The sequence below is a fragment of the Vicia villosa genome, unplaced genomic scaffold, assembly GCF_029867415.1.
Source record: "Vicia villosa cultivar HV-30 ecotype Madison, WI unplaced genomic scaffold, Vvil1.0 ctg.000098F_1_1, whole genome shotgun sequence".
NCBI classification, from domain to species: domain Eukaryota; kingdom Viridiplantae; phylum Streptophyta; class Magnoliopsida; order Fabales; family Fabaceae; genus Vicia; species Vicia villosa.
The window spans coordinates 1,151,023-1,171,639 of NW_026705010.1; the positions used below are offsets into that span (position 1 = coordinate 1,151,023).

The following is a 20,617-nucleotide window of genomic DNA, read 5'->3' on the forward strand; positions in this document are numbered from 1 at the left end:
ACCTGAAAATTTGCCTGGTAAGAGATAGGATCCACTGGGGGAAAAGATGGTGTCAACTCCATTGAGGAAGAATGTATCAATTCTGGATTGATCAAATTAACTCTGGGTTAGAAATGAAATACGCATCAACTCGGGGTTGAAAAAGAAAAGTAGGTCAACTCTGGGTCGAAGAATAAAAGGAAGGTCAACTCTGGGTTGGATAAGGGGTAAAAGTCAACTCTGGGTTGAGAACGGAAAGGGAAATCAGTATTAGCGGGACAAGATAAAGACATAAACTCTGGGTTGAGAAAGAAAGCAAGGAAATCAACTCTGGGTTGAAAACAAGAGATGGACATCAACTCTGGGTTGAGAGGAGGTAATTCAACTCTGGGTTGAAAAGGGAAAGATGAACAATTAAGAATAGCCGTCAACTCTGGGTTGAGTGGGTAAAGACAAAAGATGCTCGTCAACTCTGGGTTGAGTGGGAAAGAAAGATAACCATCAACTCTGGGTTGAGTGGGAAAGGAGAAGGATCAACTCTGGGTTGAAGAATAAAGGTAAGTCAACTCTGGGTTGGATAAGAGGTAAACATCAACTCTGGGTTGAGAGAGGAATTGAATAACAACTCTGGGTTGGAAAAGGATAACCATCAACTCTGGGTTGAGAGGGCAAGGACAAAAGATGACCGTCAACTCTGGGTTGAGTGGGGAAAGATAAAAGATGACCGTCAACTCTAGGTTGAGTGGGAAAGAAGAAAAGATAACCGTCAACTCTGGGTTGAGTGGGAAAGAAAGACAAGGATCAACTCTGGGTTGAATAAAAGATAACCGTCAACTCTGGGTTGAGTGGGCAAGAAAGACAAGGATCAACTCTGGGTTGAATAAAAGATAACCGTCAACTCTGGGTTGAGTGGGAAGAGATAATTAACTCGGGGTTAAAAGATGAAAGGAAAGTCAACTCTAGGTTGAACACAAAAACATCAACTCTGGGTTGGAGAAAGATGAACATGATTGACTTTGAAAGATGACACCACAATGGTAACTCTGAGTGAACCAGTGGAATATCAATTGAATGCTTGTAGAGAACCTCATTTGGTGAATATATATCTGGCTTATGCTTCACATGCAATGTTGGATTTATTTTATGCACTTCTGGAGATGCAATGCTATGATTTCTATATGCAGTGTATTGATTGATCAGGGTTTCTGCTTTGTGTGGGATAGATTAGGTGGAGTTCTGACACTCTGCTTGATTCAAGATAGGGTGGATGCCCCTGCTTTATTGATGATTGGATCATTGTGAGAGATGCCAATGAGAATGCAATGATATTCATGATGCATGTATGTTTATGACTGGAATGATTTGTTTCCAAGGTACCAGGGATGGATGGGGAGTGCCTTTGTAGAAATATCATAGCTTGAAGGATAGCCCTTGTGAAGGTGAAGTGTTTGGCTTGACTCCTCGACACCTGTTTTGACATCTGATACTTGATTGAAGATGAAGAAACGACTTGTTACTAGCTTGCCCCAGCCTATAAGATCTCTTGAGATAGAACTTTGATATGCTTGAATCATGGAGATTTTGCAATGGTCTGCCCCAATGTAGATCATGGAATGAATGCCCCATATTGAAAGGAACTCTTCCACCAAATGGATGTTTGAGATATTTGCTCGGTGGATGACCAACCTTTGCCTTTGTAAGATTACTCAATAGAATTTCAATGTTGAACTTTCCTTGGTATCAAGTACTTATTTTCATGTTAGAGACAATTTTGTTTTGAAAAAGATAATGAGAATGCAATGCACATGTTAATCTCAAAGAAAAGTTTTATTTGTCAAAATGTTGTACTGATACTAACACAAATGACACAGCAACAATAGGAGTCAGTTTTGACATGATTTTACAGTTTGTATGCTTTCGAAACGAACCCTGCTTCAATTAGGACTTTTGAGGGTTGTAATGTGGCTGGGTTCACGGTTTGAGAAACAAAGGATTAAGGCTCAAATTCTACTTAACCCACCCCTTCTTCGTGATGTTCTCCAGTCCTACGTTCAGCTAGTTCGACACGAGTGTTCACCTTCCAGGAAGGATGGTGATGGATGAGGATCCTTTGTAGCTTTGATGGAGGTGGCAGTCACCCTTTGGTGCTTTTTGTTGATGGTCATAACAACTCGTCCCTTGGAGGATTTTTTTGCTTTCCCTAATTTTTGCCTAGACAACAGTTTCTTTGGATTTTGGTTTTCGTTGTCCAGCGGGATATGCCCTAATTTTTGCCTAAGTCATTTGCTTTAAAGCTTTTTTTTTGACTTAGCGGGCTATTGTTTCTTTTTTTTGATCATGATTCATAACTTTCTTTTCATTCTTTTTTCGTCTCATTCGGGAACAAGTTGTATGACTTTTGTGATTGACTTGATGAAAAGGTTGTGACTGCCTTCTTCTTAGTGAATGAGAGACTTCCATTATGGATAGTTCTCTTCTTCTTTTGTTGCGAGACATGAGATGTAATTGATCCTCTGATGGAATACCTGAAAGTTGAGCGCTCGGTCGCACTAACTGAAGACTACCCTGCCCCTGGTTAAGATGAAGGGTTTCATTGTATTTTTTTGAAAAGAAACTACTACTCCTTAGGCTCAAAGGGGTTGACGAAGGTTTCACTCCCTTATAACTCCGGTGTTTGGGAATTCGAAACAATGCCTGTACATCGTCAGCAGGATCTTTGTTCTAAAAGCATACAGTTAGTAGTTCATGTGTTTTTGATTTTTCATCATTCTCCTTTTTTAGTTGCTTAAGACAAATGAGTGAAGTATCAATGAACATAATGACAAAGATGAAATGATTTGAGACAAACATGTATATTGCATTATTTTTATTTATTCAAACAGAAATAGTTTCTTACAATGAGAAGTACTTGATAACAACAAAAATAATACAATTGAAAATACTAAAGAAATCTATACAATGGCAAGCTTGGCCTTATTCTAATGCAAATGAAATGTTCTCTGACAAACATAAAGTCTTTAGGCTCCTTTGGTGGAAGGTGCCCCATGGGTTTGTTTGATAATAGCTTGATCTTGTCTGTAATTCCCCATGATTCTTTGTCTGTGAGCTCTTGTCAGATATCGGTGTGGAGGAATCGTCTTGATTAATCTGATGGAGAGGAAGAATGTAAGAGTCTTGGTAACCATGGATGCATATGCATGAATGCAAAAATGTTAATGATGATGCAATTGTATCATAAATCAGGATCAAGGATCAAGGCTTCTTAGATAACATCTTCTCATGGTCGATAAGATATGGTCGAATCCTCCAGATTCAGAGGTTCGACGTTGCTTTCTTGATAAATAGGCGGTGCATAAGTCAAATATGGTCGAACCCTCCAGATTCAGAGGTTCGACGTTGATTCTGAATACCCTTTGCATAAGTCACATAAGGTCAAACCTCCAGATTCAGAGGTTCGATGTTGATTATGATAGATAGTCTGAATGGGCATAGGGTGGGATGGAGGCATGTTTTCCTGCAAAACAAAATTTCCCAACCCCTCTCACAGGTAGGATCTAGTATATGGTAGGTCAAAAAGGTCACCAGCGTTAACAGTTCGCTTGAAACACCATCATTGCTGCAAATACATGCCAACAATGGTATCCCATTTGAACCTCGACTGGTCGTGGGTCTCATGATCACAATCAACAGAACCTGACATTCTGTTGGCGTCATGACTATCCACTCTATCCTAGGTAGCCTAAGTAACACTCTGGCCTGGGTATTGGGCCTTTTACCTCAAATCAGTAACATCCCATCCCAACAGAACATCATAATAATAATCATAGTATATGAAAATAAAATGCGATGCATAAAGAAATAAAGCAATAAAGAAATAAAGTAATAAAGCAATAAAGCAATAAATAAACACCCAAAGAAAAGAAAACAAACACAAGCTAGGATCGACTCGCTAAGAATGGACCAGCACAGGTCTATCACTTCCCCAGCAGAGTCGCCAGCTGTCGCACGCTCGCGAAAATGAACAGAGTCGCCACCAATATATTTATCCCATAAGGGAAAGGAATATCAGAAAACCTAAAAAAGGAAGGAACAAGGTCTTGCGACCAGAGAATCAAGGTACGGGAGTCGGTTACGCGAGGGGAAGGTGTTAGCACCCCTCACGCCCATCGTACTCGATGGTATCCACCTATGTTTGTTGCTATCTAAAGGTGTATAAATCTAAAGCTTAATTACTAAGGGAATGCATGCAAATGAAAGAAGAAGAAACACGGGGAAAAAAAGGTTTATAAATAGTTGTGCTCGCTTAGGCCCCGCGACCTAATGCCTACGTATCCTTTTCAGGAATCAGAGCGCCGTAGTTCGGCTCTTTAGTTTTTTGTTTGTTTTTGTGTTTTTTAGTGGAACAGTTACATTCACACTCCGCTGCTCGACCTCTGGAGTCTTAAGCTGGGAATGGAGCGGAAATAACGTGTCCGATTAGGAGAAAGAATGCCCTGAAGGCAAGAGAAAGAATGCCTCGGAGGCAAGAGAGGGAAGAGAGAAAGTTGGTTTGTGTTTTTTATGGTGTAAGTCCATGATGAACAAAACCCAATACAAGGTTCCGCACCACTTCATTACTTTGATTAGGTCTGAACCTTTATTAAGTGTTTTAGATGTTTTTGGTTGAGTGTTTTTTAAGGGATTTTAATCTGCGAGTTGAATCACATAGAATGTATGATGTCAAAGAAACAGATTAGGGAATGAATCCCACTCATTTCTCTACATGGATAGAGAAACAGATTAGGGAATGAATCCCACTCATTTCTCTAATAATCGAGAAACAGATTAGGGAATGGATCCCACTCATTTCTCTTTGTAGTGATCGAGAAACAGATTAGGGAATGGATCCCACTCATTTCTCTCTCACTAAGTGTTCGAGAAACAGATTAGGGAATAAATCCCACTCGTTTCTCTCCCACTTTTAATGTGATTCGCCTCTTCCTTTGTTAAGTGTTTTAAAGTTGAAAAGGAAAATAAACAAAACTAGCCTAAGATGAAAACTAGCCTAATATGATGGGAACCTCTAATTCCTAAAGTTGTCATGGTTTCTACCTAATGGTTAGGAGCAAAAAGCGGCATGAAAGTATAAGCATAAGCGGAGATCGAAATTACAAGTAAAATTTACAAGTAAACAATGATACAAAATTAGTGCAAAAATGACTAAAAGAATGACTTGAAATATGGTACAAAACATGGAAGCAAATGATGCAAAATATAGTACAAAAGTCGAATTAAAATACTATTATTTTTATATGGTTTTTATATGACAAAAACAAGAATTCTAATCAAGCAAAAGAATTACAATAATATCCTAAACTAATATTTTTTTGTGATCATTTTTATGTGTCAAAAAATTGGATTAAAGTCTAAAAAGATAGTGGAAAAATTATTTACAAGAAATAGGAAAAGATCTAATTAAAACCTAAATCTATTAATCAAACAAAAGGGAAACAGGGGGTGTAAACCAAATTGAATTGTGTGAAGAGTAGGGCGCAGGGCCCAGTGAGCCCGGCCCAAACAGAGTGTTTTTGTTGCTTGTTTGCAGAATTCTGAATACCAAAAAGGAACATGGGCCAGTGGGGGTTGATGTAAACAATTCGGCCCAGATGTTTGATTTAATCCATATCAGATTTTGTTATCATTATTACTAACAGAACAAAATAAAATAAAAATAATAAAACAAAAAGAAAGTGGAAAATGAAATGGGGATTAGGGTTTGGTCGTAGTGACCATTCAGATTTTCGTTTGCAGCCTCCCCCTCAATGACTCGCTCGCGAAACAGCGGTGGTACGGCGGAGAAACTCGTCTTCTCCGGCCGAAACCTGAACTCGCCTTCGCTCCTCTCCCCTATCCTCTATCTCAACCTCACTCTATTCGCCTCATAACTGAAAAAACCTAAAATCTCGAATAAACACACTCGAATCATGAATCGAGCTAGCAGGCATGGGGGAATCGTTCAGCAAGTTCGGAGTTATCTTAAAGTGTCAAGAAAACATACAAAGAAATGGATTTCGGTGACTCACCTGGGCGACGAAGTGTCGAAGTGGAGAATTCGCGTTCCTTGCAGATGATTGAATCGCGAACTAAACGCGAGGGCGATTTCAACAAATGTAAATTTCTGTTACTCTTCTCCCTCTTGCACTATCTTTTTCTTCTTCTTCGTGTTGATTCTGAATCTTTCTTTTTTCTTTCGCGATGATGATGATGCGTAGCCTGATGTGTAGCCTGTGGTGAGGTACTGGTGAATGGTGATGGAGCAAAGGCTTAGCACACCTTCATTCAGAGTTCAATGGTGGAACTCTAAGGAAGGCTTATGGTTGTGCTTTGGTGATGGTGAGGGTGGAAGGTGACGTGAAGAGGTTTTTCTGTTGTCAAGATTGAAGAAAGATTGAAGCTGATTGGAGAAGGTTGAAGAGTGTTATGAAGGTGATTATGGAGAATTGGTGATGTTGCAGAGAGTGATGAATGAACAAAAATGGTGGAGGCTGAAGGTTGGTGAATGAAGTGGAAATGGTCCAGACTGATTCTGAAGGAGGAGCTCAAGTTATATAGAGGTGAGTTTCTCTGAATTTTCTGTTAGGATTCAGTTGAACTCTAGTATTCTGTTTTGAATTCAGTTTGGCAGTTGGGGAGTTAGTTACATAGGTTGGTTACAGTTAGTTATAGGTTATCAACTCTGAGAACTTATTGGGTTTTTTTTTTTGTTTATTTGACTGATATGTGAACTGTTTTATGGTATATGCAGGGCTGTTATGGATAAGTTTGGAAGCCGGTTTCGATACACACAGTGCTGCTGCAACATATCACAATATCGTGGAGACTTGTGTTCAGATGGAGGTCGCAATTTTTCACCATTTTCTGGGGCAGCAGTACAGCAGCATATCAAGACTAGGACAGTGATGGTTTAGCTTAGATCTCTTGATGTAATATGCCTTTTAATGGATGACTTTTGTTGTATGATCTTGGACACTTATAAATAATGGAGGATGACCCAGAAAATGGTTGAAGGATAAAAGCCTTGACTTCGAGATACCCTTAGAATAATAATAGGATTTGTAGTATCTTGTAATGGTTCTTGAAATTGTCTTGTAGTGATTTTGTAATGAAGTTTGGAAGATTGTAATGAATGGATTTTGTGGAGTTGGATATTTGAATATAATGTAGTGAATGTGTAACTTAGTATCTTGAACCTTCTTTTTCCTTTTTTGCGTTCCCATTATACGAGAGTGAATGTGTAATGATGGGTGCGCTTGATTCTCATAATTTTTGTATTAAAAACCATACAAAAGCAATCTTGAATCAATCTTTGACAAGTCATAATCTTAGGACCTGACTCCCATCCATTAATCTTGATCACCAATTTGAATACATGAAATCATTTAACTGACTTCAAATCCAAATCAAACTTGCATTCTTATTGCAACTCTAACTTCAAGTTCACATTAACTCACTTTATAAACATCGAGTCATAAACAACTGAGAGAACGAACGGTTGCCTTGGTCATAATGATTAGATCATACCACTTCTTGTACCATGGCTTTAATAAATGAATATGTGATCTCAAATGTTATGAATAAGGAATTTCAACCATCTTTCCCTTGATGAGGCTTGATAGAGAAAAACCCTTATAACTGGGGGATAGAGAAACCCACGATGAATAATCAAATCGAAACCCTAATTTCCAAAATCTTTGATTCCAAGGCCAAGGTATTGATCGATGAATGAGTGTTAATGACCTAACGAATGCATGAATATGGAAGCAATAAGCCAGTTAGAAATAAAATTAGATGGGCAAATTTTGGGGTGCAACACACGTTCATGAGTTTTTAATTTCATAACCTGTTTTTGATTTCATGCGAAGAAGAAGATGAAGATTAGTTTGTGGGTTATGATTTCAATTTCATGTGAAGAAGAAGAAAAGGCATATGCGAGGTATGTTCTTCTCTACTCTCATATATGCTACAATTTTGAATTTTTTAAATCTTTCATAACCAACCATTCAAATCTCATGTTTTATTTCTAAATTTGATGTTTTAATTATTCACCTTTTGTTATTTCTTATGGTTTATTAGGGTTTCATTTCATTTTGGTATTTGAGATTTAGGACTTTTGAATTAAATTTATGATATTTATGCTTTATTAGGGTTTTATTTCAATCTCATTGGTTAGTTATGAGTTTGTATATTTGGCCTGATTTTAACATCATAGTTTGGAATGTGTATCTAATTTTTCATTCTTCTTGTGGCCTTTTGTTTTAACAATGTTTTAGGACCTTTGGCTAAAGGACTTTGTTCAACAATTTTTTCTAATATGAAGGAAGCATGCAAACAAAGTTGCAGATGCTGCTATCATGTGGTTGTTCCGGACTTCCTTAATGGTGAACCCCTCAATCTTGAGAACCCAAATACGCCCTTGCATATTTGGATAAAAGATCATGGAACAGGTAGTTCTTATTTCACAATTGTTGATTTTTAATGATTTTTCCCTTAATAAATAGAAACTAAATAATTATTTTTTAAATAAACTGAAATTCAGTTTTTGTATTCTTAGTAGATTTTGATATTGGAAGGTGCATGACAAAATTCAGATGAATTGTATCAAATTAAATGAACATATTATCATTTCCATTATCTTTTCTTCTTTTGTTATATACAGTTCATTGAACTTATGTTAGTATTAATTGATTATGCAAAAGTTCTATGTATCAGCATTTTGAGCCAATAAGCCAATGTTTTGGTTACTTCAATTTAGATCTATATATCACCATTTTGTATAGTTTTGATGTTACTGGATGAGGACTTAAGTGCAAATATTTTAGTTTTTGGATATATAGTGTTCTATAAAGAGAGTAATTTTATTCTAATAATAATAATCATTATTTTGATTTATTTAAATTTATTTTTATAGATCTCCTGTTTTGACAACCGCGACTATGGCGTTTCTGGCAGTTTACACTTTCATAGTGGTACACCTTTTGGAATGAAATATGTAGTGTAGCAACCTGCCCTAAAAATTGAAGTTTTTAGAGTCGCCACCTATTCTGAAGGGCGAATAGGAAACCCTACGCAGATATGAGATTCAGGGTAAGTTATTACAATCAGGTTGAGGGAAGGTGTTATGCACCCTCAACCCTTTCCTAAAGGCTAACATTTAAAGATAAAGGTTTATGGCAAAAAAATAAGGTTTATAGCTAATGAAATGAAAAAAGCAAAAATTAAGGTTTAAGACTGAATTGAGATTTTTAGGGGGGAGACTCGCCTTGTTGCCAAATGCCTACGTACCTCCTTATGGAGGATCAGAGTCAACGTAGTTCGGGCACAGGGTTGTACGCCTTAGGATTGAATTTTGTGGTTTGAAATTGTTTAAAGGCTTTTTGAATGGCCTGTTCGTAGCTTGAATTTGATTTGAAAGATGAAAGTGTTTTGAAGTCGGCGTACAACCCTGATTTGATTTTGGCACCGTTAGATGCGGTGACCAATAGGTTTGGTCAGTATAGCTAACGGATTACGGACATTGCTGATTGCTCAGATCGATAGATTGATCATCGCGGGCAGCAAATTAAAATGTATTTTAATTGGTAATTTTATCTCTCGTCTAAAGCGACTGATAGCTTCAGTCGGGTCGAGGAGAGAATTAATTTAGAACAAGTAAGTTATGAATTGATTAGAACAGTTTTATTTCTCGTCTAATACGACTAATAGATTTAGTCGGTTTGAGGAGAAATTAAGCTAAGTTGTTAAAAATAATCAAACAATTTTCAGAAGTTTATTTAATTAACTAATTAACATTAACTAAAATCAGGAGAATTAATTAATGAATTATTAGAACAAAAATGAACAAATTTTAATTATTCACTTACCAATAAACTATTAAACAAATCCAAAGTTTTTTTAATTGAATTTTATTTTTTGTTTATTACCAGGGGGGTGCGTTTTCTCTTTAGGATAGGAAATAAGGTGTGTTAATAGCAAAAGGGCTGAGCCCATTAGGTTTGGTCCGCTAGATCCGGTGCTACGAGGGTGCAGGGGGTATGGTATGGATTACTAGATCACGGTCGCTGGTGCAGATCCAACGATCTGCATGTCTTTTCTCAAAGCGAGGGTGTATGATAATGAATGCACCGGATCAAAGTCCTGGTGCCAACAAGTGGCTATCGAGAAGCCACGTGCAGTTCATCTAACGGCGGGAGGGAAGAGTTTGACTATCAAAGAGCCAATTTTCTTCCATTTTCCAGATTCTTCTCTCTCTCTTCCTCGCTCTCTCTCTCATTGTTCATCAACCTAAACCCAGAACACAAACATACATCCAAATAAGAACCATAGACACATGAATCTTTACCTAAAATCGAACCCAGACACGATGAAGTTCATCTGGGTATGATGAACTTCATCCCCGACCCTAAGCCACACTTCAATTTTCCAGAAAAAATCAAACACGATCGAACATACATACACAGAATCAAAGGCAAATCCTAAGCTAAGCCGAGTTTTGTTACCTTATTTTCTTGAGTTTCTGGATCGTGTAAGCTCCACTCCTCTAATCTCCTTCTCTCCGTGTGTGATTTGCAGGTACCAAGTTGAAGAACAAGCGGCGGCGCTCAAGGGTTTTCTGCAAAAAATTTCCGATCCCTCTTCTAATTTCTTCTTCTCTCTTTTATAGTCTAGGTCTTAGATTTATTTTAGGGAAGATTAGATGTGATTCTTGTTCGCGTTTTGATTCTGAGATTAAATTGTAATAATAACTTATTCAATGAAATCTTTGATTTGATTTTGTATCATTGATTCAGATTTGTATTTGATTCCTTTTCTCTCTGCGTTATTTCATGTTATGGTTAGATTTAGATTACGTTTTTGATTCGCTTTGGGCTTGGGCGGAGATTGAATTAGGGTTAGTTTGCTTGGAGGAAGCGGCCGCCGCTGGCGATGCAAGGAGCTAGGGTTCGGGGTGCTGAGAGGAGGGAGACGGTGAATAGTGGCCGGGTCGGTTTTGACCCGGTCCACTATCCGGTCCACACGTAATCCATCAAAGGCCCATTGGTTTTTTTTCTTCGTGGCCCAACGAACAAAAACGATAACAACAAATTAACTTAACGGATTTGTTTAAATTAATTAATTAATTAATCAGTAATAATAAACCAAATTAACTAACAATTAAAATAATAAGAATTGATAACCCTAATGATTAATTTTAATAGTGATATCATTATAATTTAATTTCTATTGACTTAGAAACAAATTATATAATAATCCTATTAATAATAATTCAATTAGTGATTAATAATAAAACATTATTTAAATAAAAATGCAAAAATGATAAAGATGTGTAAATGACAAAGAGCAAATGGACCCAAAATAAATTGGGCTTTAAATATTTGTCATTCACACCCCTATCCTCTTTCTTTAACCCATTTATACAGGAGTTTTATAGGAGAGCGAGTTTGATAATGGATATATCAAACCCTATGGCTCCTAATTTTTAACTCCCTTAATAAATTGAAAAGTGAGAATTAAACCGGGTAAATTTTGGGGTATGACAGCTGCCCCTATTTAATTATCTTAGATTGAACAGCGTGAGAATACGCAGGTCTCACGCTTTTTCAGATCGAAGAGTTATTAAATAATGGAAGACCCCTAAATTTACCTCGTGCTTGAGTGTGAGCGAGATGATCGTCCTGCTAAAGCCTGAGTCTTATATAGCGAGGACTTTTCGTCCGTTGTGGTTAGCTTACCGTGTTGCCAGTAAGCTTTCGTAGTTTGTGGACCCCAATAGGATTGCTTGCTACAGTTCTAGCAAGTTCACCTGCACCAATAGGGTTATTTGCGAGGGTTATGATTTGGGTTGAAGTTGAAGGAGCCATTATCACTGCCAAGGGACTAACGTGATAAGACGTAACGCGAAGGTTACGATTTAGTTTGAAATGCCATTATCACAGTCGTGATAAGACGTAACGCGAGGGTTACGATTTAGTTTGAAATGCCATTATCACTGCCGTGATAAGACGTAACGCGAGGGTTACGATTTAGTTTGAAATGCCATTATCACTGACGTGATAAGACGTAACGCGAGGGTTACGATTTAGTTTGAAATGCCATTATCACTGCCGTGATAAGACGTAACGCGAGGGTTACGATTTAGTTTGAAATGCCATTATCACTGCCGTGATAAGACGTAACGCGAGGGTTACGATTTAGTTTGAAATTGATCATAGAGTTTGAAATGGGGTTCAAGAGAAACCCAGCTTTATCTGTAAAATGATGCTCTGCGAATGTATATGCTTATGACTTATTGCAGATGCATGCATGCTTATGCAGATGGCACATATGTGAGTGTATATGAATATGGGTATGTATGATGATTTTGACGTATCATCTCTTGTCACCTATTGGATTTGTTTAGCTTTCCGAGCGGCTTTGCGGGTCTTAACTCAGATCGTCTGAAGTTAGTCTACTGGGATAATGCTTTCGGGGCCAGGTGTATATCGACTACCGGAGATGTCGTGGTTTTCGCCCCCTTTATTTTAGTCTGATAGTTTGTAAGTTTCTTGTTTTAAGTTCAAAGTTTTGAGTTTATGAGAAATAAATTATTCTTTGCACTTGGTATTGATATGACGAGATATGCAGTGTGAAAGGAAAAAGCTTTTATTGATTATTGCCTTAAATTGGCGAATGTACAAAAGGTATGAGAGAAAGAAAAATGACAAATAGAAATGATATTAATACTGCTATCGCTCTTTTTTATCAAGGGTCCCAGTAATCCTTCGACCTTAGAAGCAGATGATTGCACGAATCCCTATCCTTCGTAGTTTGTCTTCAGCTTATGACCAATAATTCTGCCTTTGTTAGGCGTAATATTTCTTGACCGCATCGGAGTTGATTGGATGTGGTAGCTCGTCCCCATCCATGGTAGTGAGAACGAGTGCTCCTCCTGAGAACACTGTTTTTATGACATATGGACCTTCGTAGTTGGGGGTCCATTTTCTTCGGGCATCAAGTCGAGGAAGTAAGATTTTCTTGAGAACGAGGTCTCCTTCTTTGTAAGTTCGAGGGCGGACCTTTTTGTCGAATGCCCTTTTCATTCTCTTCTGATAGAGCTGTCCATGACACAAAGCCGTCAGCCGCTTTTCTTCAATGAGATTAAGCTGTTCAAAACGGGTTTTTACCCATTCCGATTCTTCTAACTTTGTGTCGGCTAGGACTCTTAAGGATGGGATCTCCACTTCAATAGGGAGGACTGCTTCCATACCATAGACTAGGGAGAAAGGGGTTGCCCCTGTGGATGTGCGCACTGAAGTTCTGTAGCCGTGCAGGGCGAACGGAAGCATTTCATGCCAGTCCTTGTACGTTTTCACCATTTTCTGTATTATCTTTTTGATATTTTTGTTTGCGGCCTCAACAGCGCCATTCATCTTAGGCCTGTATGGTGAAGAATTATGGTGTTCAATTTTGAATTCTTCGCACAGCTCCTTCATCATGTTATTGTTCAGGTTCGACCCATTGTCAGTAATGATCCGGCTTGGAATCCCATATCGACAGATGAGGTTATGCTTGATGAACCGGGTAACCACTTGTCTTGTTACATTGGTGTAGGAAGCAGCTTCGACCCACTTAGTGAAATAGTCGATGGCCACCAATATGAATCGGTGTCCATTAGAGGCTTTGGGTTCGATCATCCCTATCATATCAATTCCCCACATCGCAAATGGCCATGGTGAGCTTAGTACATTCAGTGGATTTGGTGGTACGTGTACCTTGTCAGCGTATATTTGGCATTTATGACATGTTCTTGCGTGTTGGAAACAATCAGCTTCCATTGTTAACCAGTAGTAACCGGCTCTTAGTATCTTTCTTGCCATTGAATGTCCATTCGCATGAGTCCCAAAGGTTCCTTCATGGACCTCCTTGATGATTTCTTTAGCCTCATTCTTATCCACACACCTTAGTAACACCGAATCGTAGTTTCGCTTGTATAGGACGTTACCGTTTAGGAAGAACTTAGATGCCAACCTTCTTAGTGTCTTTTTGTCAATTGTGGAGGCATTTTCTGGGTACTCTTGTTTTTCCAGGTATTCTCTAATATCATGGTACCAGGGTTTGTCATCAGCTTGTTTCTCGATCGTAAGGCAGTAGGCTGGTTCGTCAAAGTGTCTGACCGTTATCCGAGGTTCGTGATTCGGCCATGTTACTTTAAACATAGAGGAAAGTGTTGCCAGTGCGTCGGCCATTTGATTTTCTTCCCTCGGGATATGATTAAAAGTGATGGTCTCAAACTCAGCCATTAATTCCAGTATGAGGTCTCGGTATGGGATTAGCTTTGCGTCTCGCGTATCCCATTCTTTATTGACTTGGTGGATTACTAATGCTGAATCCCCATATACCTCAAGTAACTTAATCCTTAGATCGATCGCGGCTTCTAAACCCAATATGCATGCTTCATATTCGGCAATATTGTTAGTAGAGTCGAAACATAACCTCGCCGTGAAAGGTATGTGGCGATTGTCCGGAGAGGTCAAGACTGCCCCTATGCCATGTCCTAATGCATTTGAGGCCCCATCGAACGTAAGGGTCCACACCAATCCTGGTTCGGGTCCTTCATCGGGCCCAGGTATTTCATAGTCTCTTACCAGCATAATGTCCTCATCAGGGAAGTCGAATTTCATAGACTGATACTCTTCAATGGGCTGATGAGCTAGATGTTCTGCCAGTACACTCCCTTTTATTGCTTTTTGGGTGACGTATTGGATATCATATTCTGACAGTAGCATTTGCCATCTAGCGATTCTTCCTGTGAGAGCCTGTTTCTCGAACACGTATTTCAAAGGATCCATCCTCGATATTAACCATGTGGAATGGTTCAGCATGTATTGCCTTAGACGTTTGGAGGCCCATGCTAGGGCGCAACATGTCTTTTCCAACGGTGAATATCGGGATTCGCAATCGGTGAATTTCTTGCTGAGATAGTAAATAGCGTGTTCTTTCCTTCCTGTTTCGTCTTGCTGCCCCAGTACGCAACCCATGGACCTGTCGAGGACGGTGAGGTACATAATCAATGGTCTTCCTGAGACCGGGGGTACGAGTATCGGTGGTTCTTGTAAATAACGCTTTATGGTTTCGAAAGCTAACTGACAATCGTCATCCCACTTGATTGGTTGATCCTTTCTTAGTAACTTGAATATGGGCTCACACGTAGCAGTTAAGTGTGAGATGAACCTTGAGATATAGTTCAAGCGCCCTAAGAAGCCACGAACCTCTTTTTCTGTTTTTGGGACGGGCATTTCTTGTATGGCTTTTACTTTGTCAGGATCTACCTCTATGCCTCGTTGGCTTACTATGAATCCTAGCAACTTTCCTGATCTCACGCCAAATGTACACTTGTTCGGGTTTAACCTTAGTTTGAACTTCTTCAAGCGTTCAAACAACTTTTGTAAGTGTGTGAGGTGCTCCTCTTCAGTATAGGATTTAGCGATCATGTCATCTACATATACCTCGACTTCCTTGTGTATCATATCATGGAACAGTGTGACCATAGCTCGTTGATACGTTGCCCCAGCGTTTCGCAGTCCAAAGGGCATTACCTTGTAACAGAAAGTACCCCAGGATGTCATGAAGGTGGTTTTCTCCATGTCTTCAGGAGCCATTTTAATTTGATTATATCCTGAGAATCCGTCCATGAATGAAAACACTGAGGCTTGCGCGGTGTTGTCCACTAGTATGTCTATGTGTGGCAGTGGAAAGTCGTCCTTTGGACTTGCTTTATTCAGATCTCTGTAATCAACACACATGTGCACCTTTCCATCCTTCTTAGGCACTGGCACTATGTTGGCGATCCATGGTGGGTATTCGACTACGGCAAGGAAACCTGCGTCAAATTGCTTGAGTACCTCTTCTCGGATTTTATCATCCATGTCGGGTCGAACTCTTCTGCGTTTTTGTCTGACCGGCGCACATCCTTCTTTGAGCGGTAACCTATGCACCACAATATCCGTATCCAACCCTGGCATGTCACGGTATGACCAAGCAAAGATTTCTGCATATGCGTGGAGGAGTTTGATTAGTGTCGTTTTTATGTTCTCGTTCAGTGTTGCCCCAATCTTGATGTTCTTGGGCTCTGCGTCTGTACCCAAATTTATGATTTCAATGGCCTCTTGAGGAGGGAGCATGCTTTTGGATTCCCTGTCCATTAGCCTTGACAATTCTTCTGGAAGTTCATCGTCTTCCTCATCCCCTTCCTCAGACTGATTAGCGAGAGCCTCGAATTTACATTGAGTTTCAGCAGTATTATTATCGGTGATGTTAGAAGGTGATCTGCACAAGTTTATGTTTTTGTTTTTTTAGTATGCAATTATGATTGTGCTTTTGTTTTATGCAAGAATGTTATTTGTCATTTCGAGAAAGTGAATGCAAGAACGAGATAGAGTTTTCAATACCAAATGCAAACGACAATTTTATTAATAAACTCAACTTTGAAAGTAAATGGGGCCCTTACAAACCAACTCTATGCTCTGGGCGAGGCATGAGCGACGTTGTTTTTTTATTATTAATTGAAAGGGAAATAAAACACACGGCAAAACAAATTACTTTGAAACATAAACTATCTCCGGTATCTCCAGGCTTGTCCAGTTTTGAAGTTGTTCTCCTGGTCTGATCATCCTGATGAAGTTGGACGTACCCTCCATGCTGGATATCATGGATACATGCTCATATCCACCTGTGACAAAAGTTTGTGCAATCGGAGGGAATCGTTGTTCTTCCTTTGCAGCCTTCTTTGTTGGCTGGCATCCTAACCCCAGACGATCTCTTTTCTCTTGCACTTCTGGAACCTTGCCCCAGCCTTCCATCCTCGTGTCTTGTAGGTCTCTCCAGGATGTCACCGCCCTTCGCGTTTTCTCAATTGGTAGCGTGACAGCAGTGGCAATCTCTAGCGCTTGGAATGAAGTCTCTAATGCTTTTTCTCCAGCCTCGATGTATCGGTATGAGACTAGATTGCTGACAAATATGTCCTCCTCCCCATTGACGGTTACTATAGAGTTCCCATCTACAAATTTCATCTTTTGATGCAGAGTGGAGGTAACTGCCCTAGCAGCATGGATCCAAGGACGTCCCAATAAGCAGGTATACGCAGGTTCAATCTCCATTACTTGGAAATTGATGCAGAACGTATGGGGGCCTATTACCATAGGAAGGTCCACCTCTCCGAACACCGGGCTTTGCGATCCATCAAAGGCCTTGACCACCAGACGGCTTGGTCTTATTATCAGTCCTTCCAAATCTATCTTGTCTAAGGTGGCCTTTGGCATCACATTTAATGAAGACCCTGTGTCGATCAGTACTCTAGACATATGAGCTTTTCCACATTGCATGGAGATGTGCAGGGCTTTGTTATGCTCCTTCCCTTGTGAGGGCAACTCGTGTTCACTGAAACTTAAGCATGCCCCAGCAGTAAGATTAGCCACCATTCCATCAAATTGATTTACAGTGATGTCTTTAGTCACATGGGCAGCGCTCAAGATCTTCATCAAGGTGTCTCGGTGTTTTTCTGAATGTATCAGCAGCGAGAGGAGTGATATCCTAGACGGAGTTTGGTGTAACTGGTCCACCACCTTATAATCGCTTTTCTTGATCAATGCCAAGAACTCTTCAACATCTTTGTTAGTGGCCTCTTTGTCTTTGGATGTGCTCTTTTCAGTAGGGACCACAGTAGTTTGATCACTTGCTTGTGCCAGGTTCTCGTTTGGTTTTGCAGTATTGAATATGCGGCCACTACGAGTCATGCCCCCAGGCCCAACGATGTTTGTCACGTCGGTATTAGACTCATATTCCCAAGGACTGCTTTCATTTTGTCTATAGGGTATGGGTCTCTAACCGGGATAATCCTAGTGTGTACCTGTGTAGGTATCATCAATGGTGATTTGGCGCAGGGAATGATTAATGTCTTCTTTGCCCCTTGCCTAGGTATTATCAATGGTTTATTCCTCTCCAGCATGGCCACATATTCCTCTTCCGGATATTCCTTAAACCGAACCACCCCTTGATCGACCAGTCTTTGCAGGGTTGTCTTAAAGGCTTCGTTATGTTCGAGGATAAACCCCTTTGCAAGTAGATACCTCTTAAGGGCACCTATGGGGGAGTTCCGTTGTTGAACAAACTCTTGCTCAGTGACCACCTCTATTGCATTGACTGTGCCATCATGGCGAGGCATAGGGTTTGTCTTTACGTTAGGTTTGTCAAAGGCAATAGCCCCTGACTCTATTAGGTCTTGAACCTTGTGCCTAAATGCCCAACACTTTTCCAATGTATGTCCGGGAGAGTTGTCGTGAAATTCACACCTTTCATTAGCCCTGAAATTAGGGGCAGCTTTTCCGGGAGGTGGAGGTGCCATAGGCCTGAGTTCTACCAGTTGCTCGTTCAGCAAGTACTTTAGTATTTCGCTCTTGGAAGTGGGTAGAGGATCAAATTTCCTCGGAGGACCTTGGAATCTGCTTTGTTGAGGTGGGTAGGACATAGGAGGTCTAGGCTCTTGATGCACTACCGCGTTGGTCTCCCCTTCCTTCTTTTTAGCGAAGGTTGAGGTGGGCCTCTTTGAGTGATAAGAGTTAGATGATGCTCCTTGTATTTTCTCGCTCTTAATTCCGTCTTCTATCCTTTCACCAATGACCACTAAATCTGAAAACCCTGAGGACACACTCCCTACCATTTTATCGTAGTATGGCCCTTGTAATGTAGCCATAAACATTTTTACGAGTTCTTTCTCCAACAGGGGAGGTTGGACTCGGGAAGCCATTTCCCTCCACCTCTGTGCATACTCCTTGAACGATTCTTCTTTCTTTTGTGACAAATTTTGGAGTTGCATCCGATCGGGCGCCATGTCCAAATTGTATTTATATTGCTTTAGGAACGTATTAGCGAGGTCGGTCCAACTTCGGATATGAGACTTCTCTAATTGCATATACCAGTCAACCGATGCTCCACTCAAGCTATCTTGGAAAAAATGCATCATCAGCTTTTGATCATGAGCATAAGCAGCCATTTTTCGCACATACATGCGCAAGTGACTCCTCGGACAAGAGAGTCCTTTGTATTTTTCAAAGTCGGGGACTTTGAATTTGTGTGGAATTGTCAGGTCCGGGACTAAACTCATTTCAAAAGTGTCTACGTCGAAAGCATCATATCCTTCTACAGCTTTCAGTCTCTCTTCTAATGCCCTGATTTGTCCACTCTCCTTAGAATTCTCCCCAGAATCAGCAGAGGTCAGCTTTGGTTGAGGGACTTGATCTGTGTCATTAGTGTCCCCATACTGTAGATCCAAGTAGTCCTCATCCCTAAGCGGATTGTTGATAGGAATGCGAACTGTGCGAGACGTCCCTTCTTTCTGAGCAGTAGGAATAAACCCTTCTCGAGAAGCCTCTCCCTCTTCATGGGTCGTAATGACCCTTTTAGATGCGGGAGCATTGGTTTTATGAGGGTCATGGCCTCGAACATACCCTAACAATGGGTTGCCATCCTGAGGTATCTCCTCATACTGATCCTGAACCTCCTTAGCCTTATCTTGTCTATCCTTGAGGTCTTTCATAAAACTCAGCATTTGGGTCATTCCTCCCTTGAGGTCCTCAACGGTGCCTTTCAGTTGGGTCATTTCTTCGCGAAGGGCGGCTTGGTTCTGCTCTAGTTGTTCCATTGCTTTCTTCTTCTGAGCTCTGGTCTGGATGAGTGATCGGGTTGCAATGGCGTGACTGGAGATGAAGACAGTTTTCCTTTTAATGTTTTGAAAAGAAATGCAATGCTACGCGTGCTATGAATGATATGCAAATGCTATGCTCATGTCTTATCCACATTGTTATTATAACATATTTATATATATTTATATATTAACATATATGTCTATATATATATATATATATATATCTATTATTTCTTTTTTGTTTTTTTTCTTTTTTAGTAGGAACCCCTTTTTTTGAATAATCCTTTTTGGCGAAAAATTGCAAAGAAATCGAATAATACGGAAATAAACACACTTTATTAATTTAAAATACTTTAAAGAAAGTACAAATTAAAATTGTTCAACTTTGTGAAAAGAAATAAACAATCAAAGAAATTAAACTTTCAAATAAAATAAAGCTATAAATGACTAAGAACGCCTATGCATGTCCTCCTTGAATTTGTCCACCATGTCCCTACAAAGCTTCATGAATTCTTTGACTTCTTCAGGAAGGATAATAAGAGATGATTCCGCCTTTGCTAAGCTCTTTGGAATGTCTAGGATTAAATCATTGCACAAATAGACCAACTTGTCATAATTGTCACGACATTTCTCATAGTCTTTAAGCATCTTAGGAACCATACTCACGTGCTCATATGCTGTAGAAACAATTGTGTATTGTCTCTCCCAATAATCCCTTTCATCCCTTGCAGCATCGCACAACTCTTTTTTCCTTAGTAGTAATTGCCTAAGCAAAGCCAAAGCCTGAAGTGCTCTATGACGCTCATCGGTGCGCTGTAAAAGTGCTTCTTCCGCGGTCAATCTTCTTGTGCGTTCTTCTTGTCCAGAATTGCGGGCTTCTTGAAGATCAAATTTTAAATCCCTTATTTCCACCTCTTGATCTTT

The 20,617-nt window shown here is 39.7% G+C and overlaps 1 long non-coding RNA gene across 1 annotated transcript; it reads left to right on the top strand.

The window, feature by feature from the left end:
• Positions 1-5,716: 5,716 nt before the first annotated feature.
• Positions 5,717-7,181, top strand: LOC131624009 (uncharacterized). Its single transcript, XR_009290419.1, has 3 exons — positions 5,717-6,128; positions 6,231-6,572; positions 6,764-7,181. It is a non-coding gene; the product is annotated as an uncharacterized LOC131624009 (long non-coding RNA).
• Positions 7,182-20,617: the final 13,436 nt, after the last annotated feature.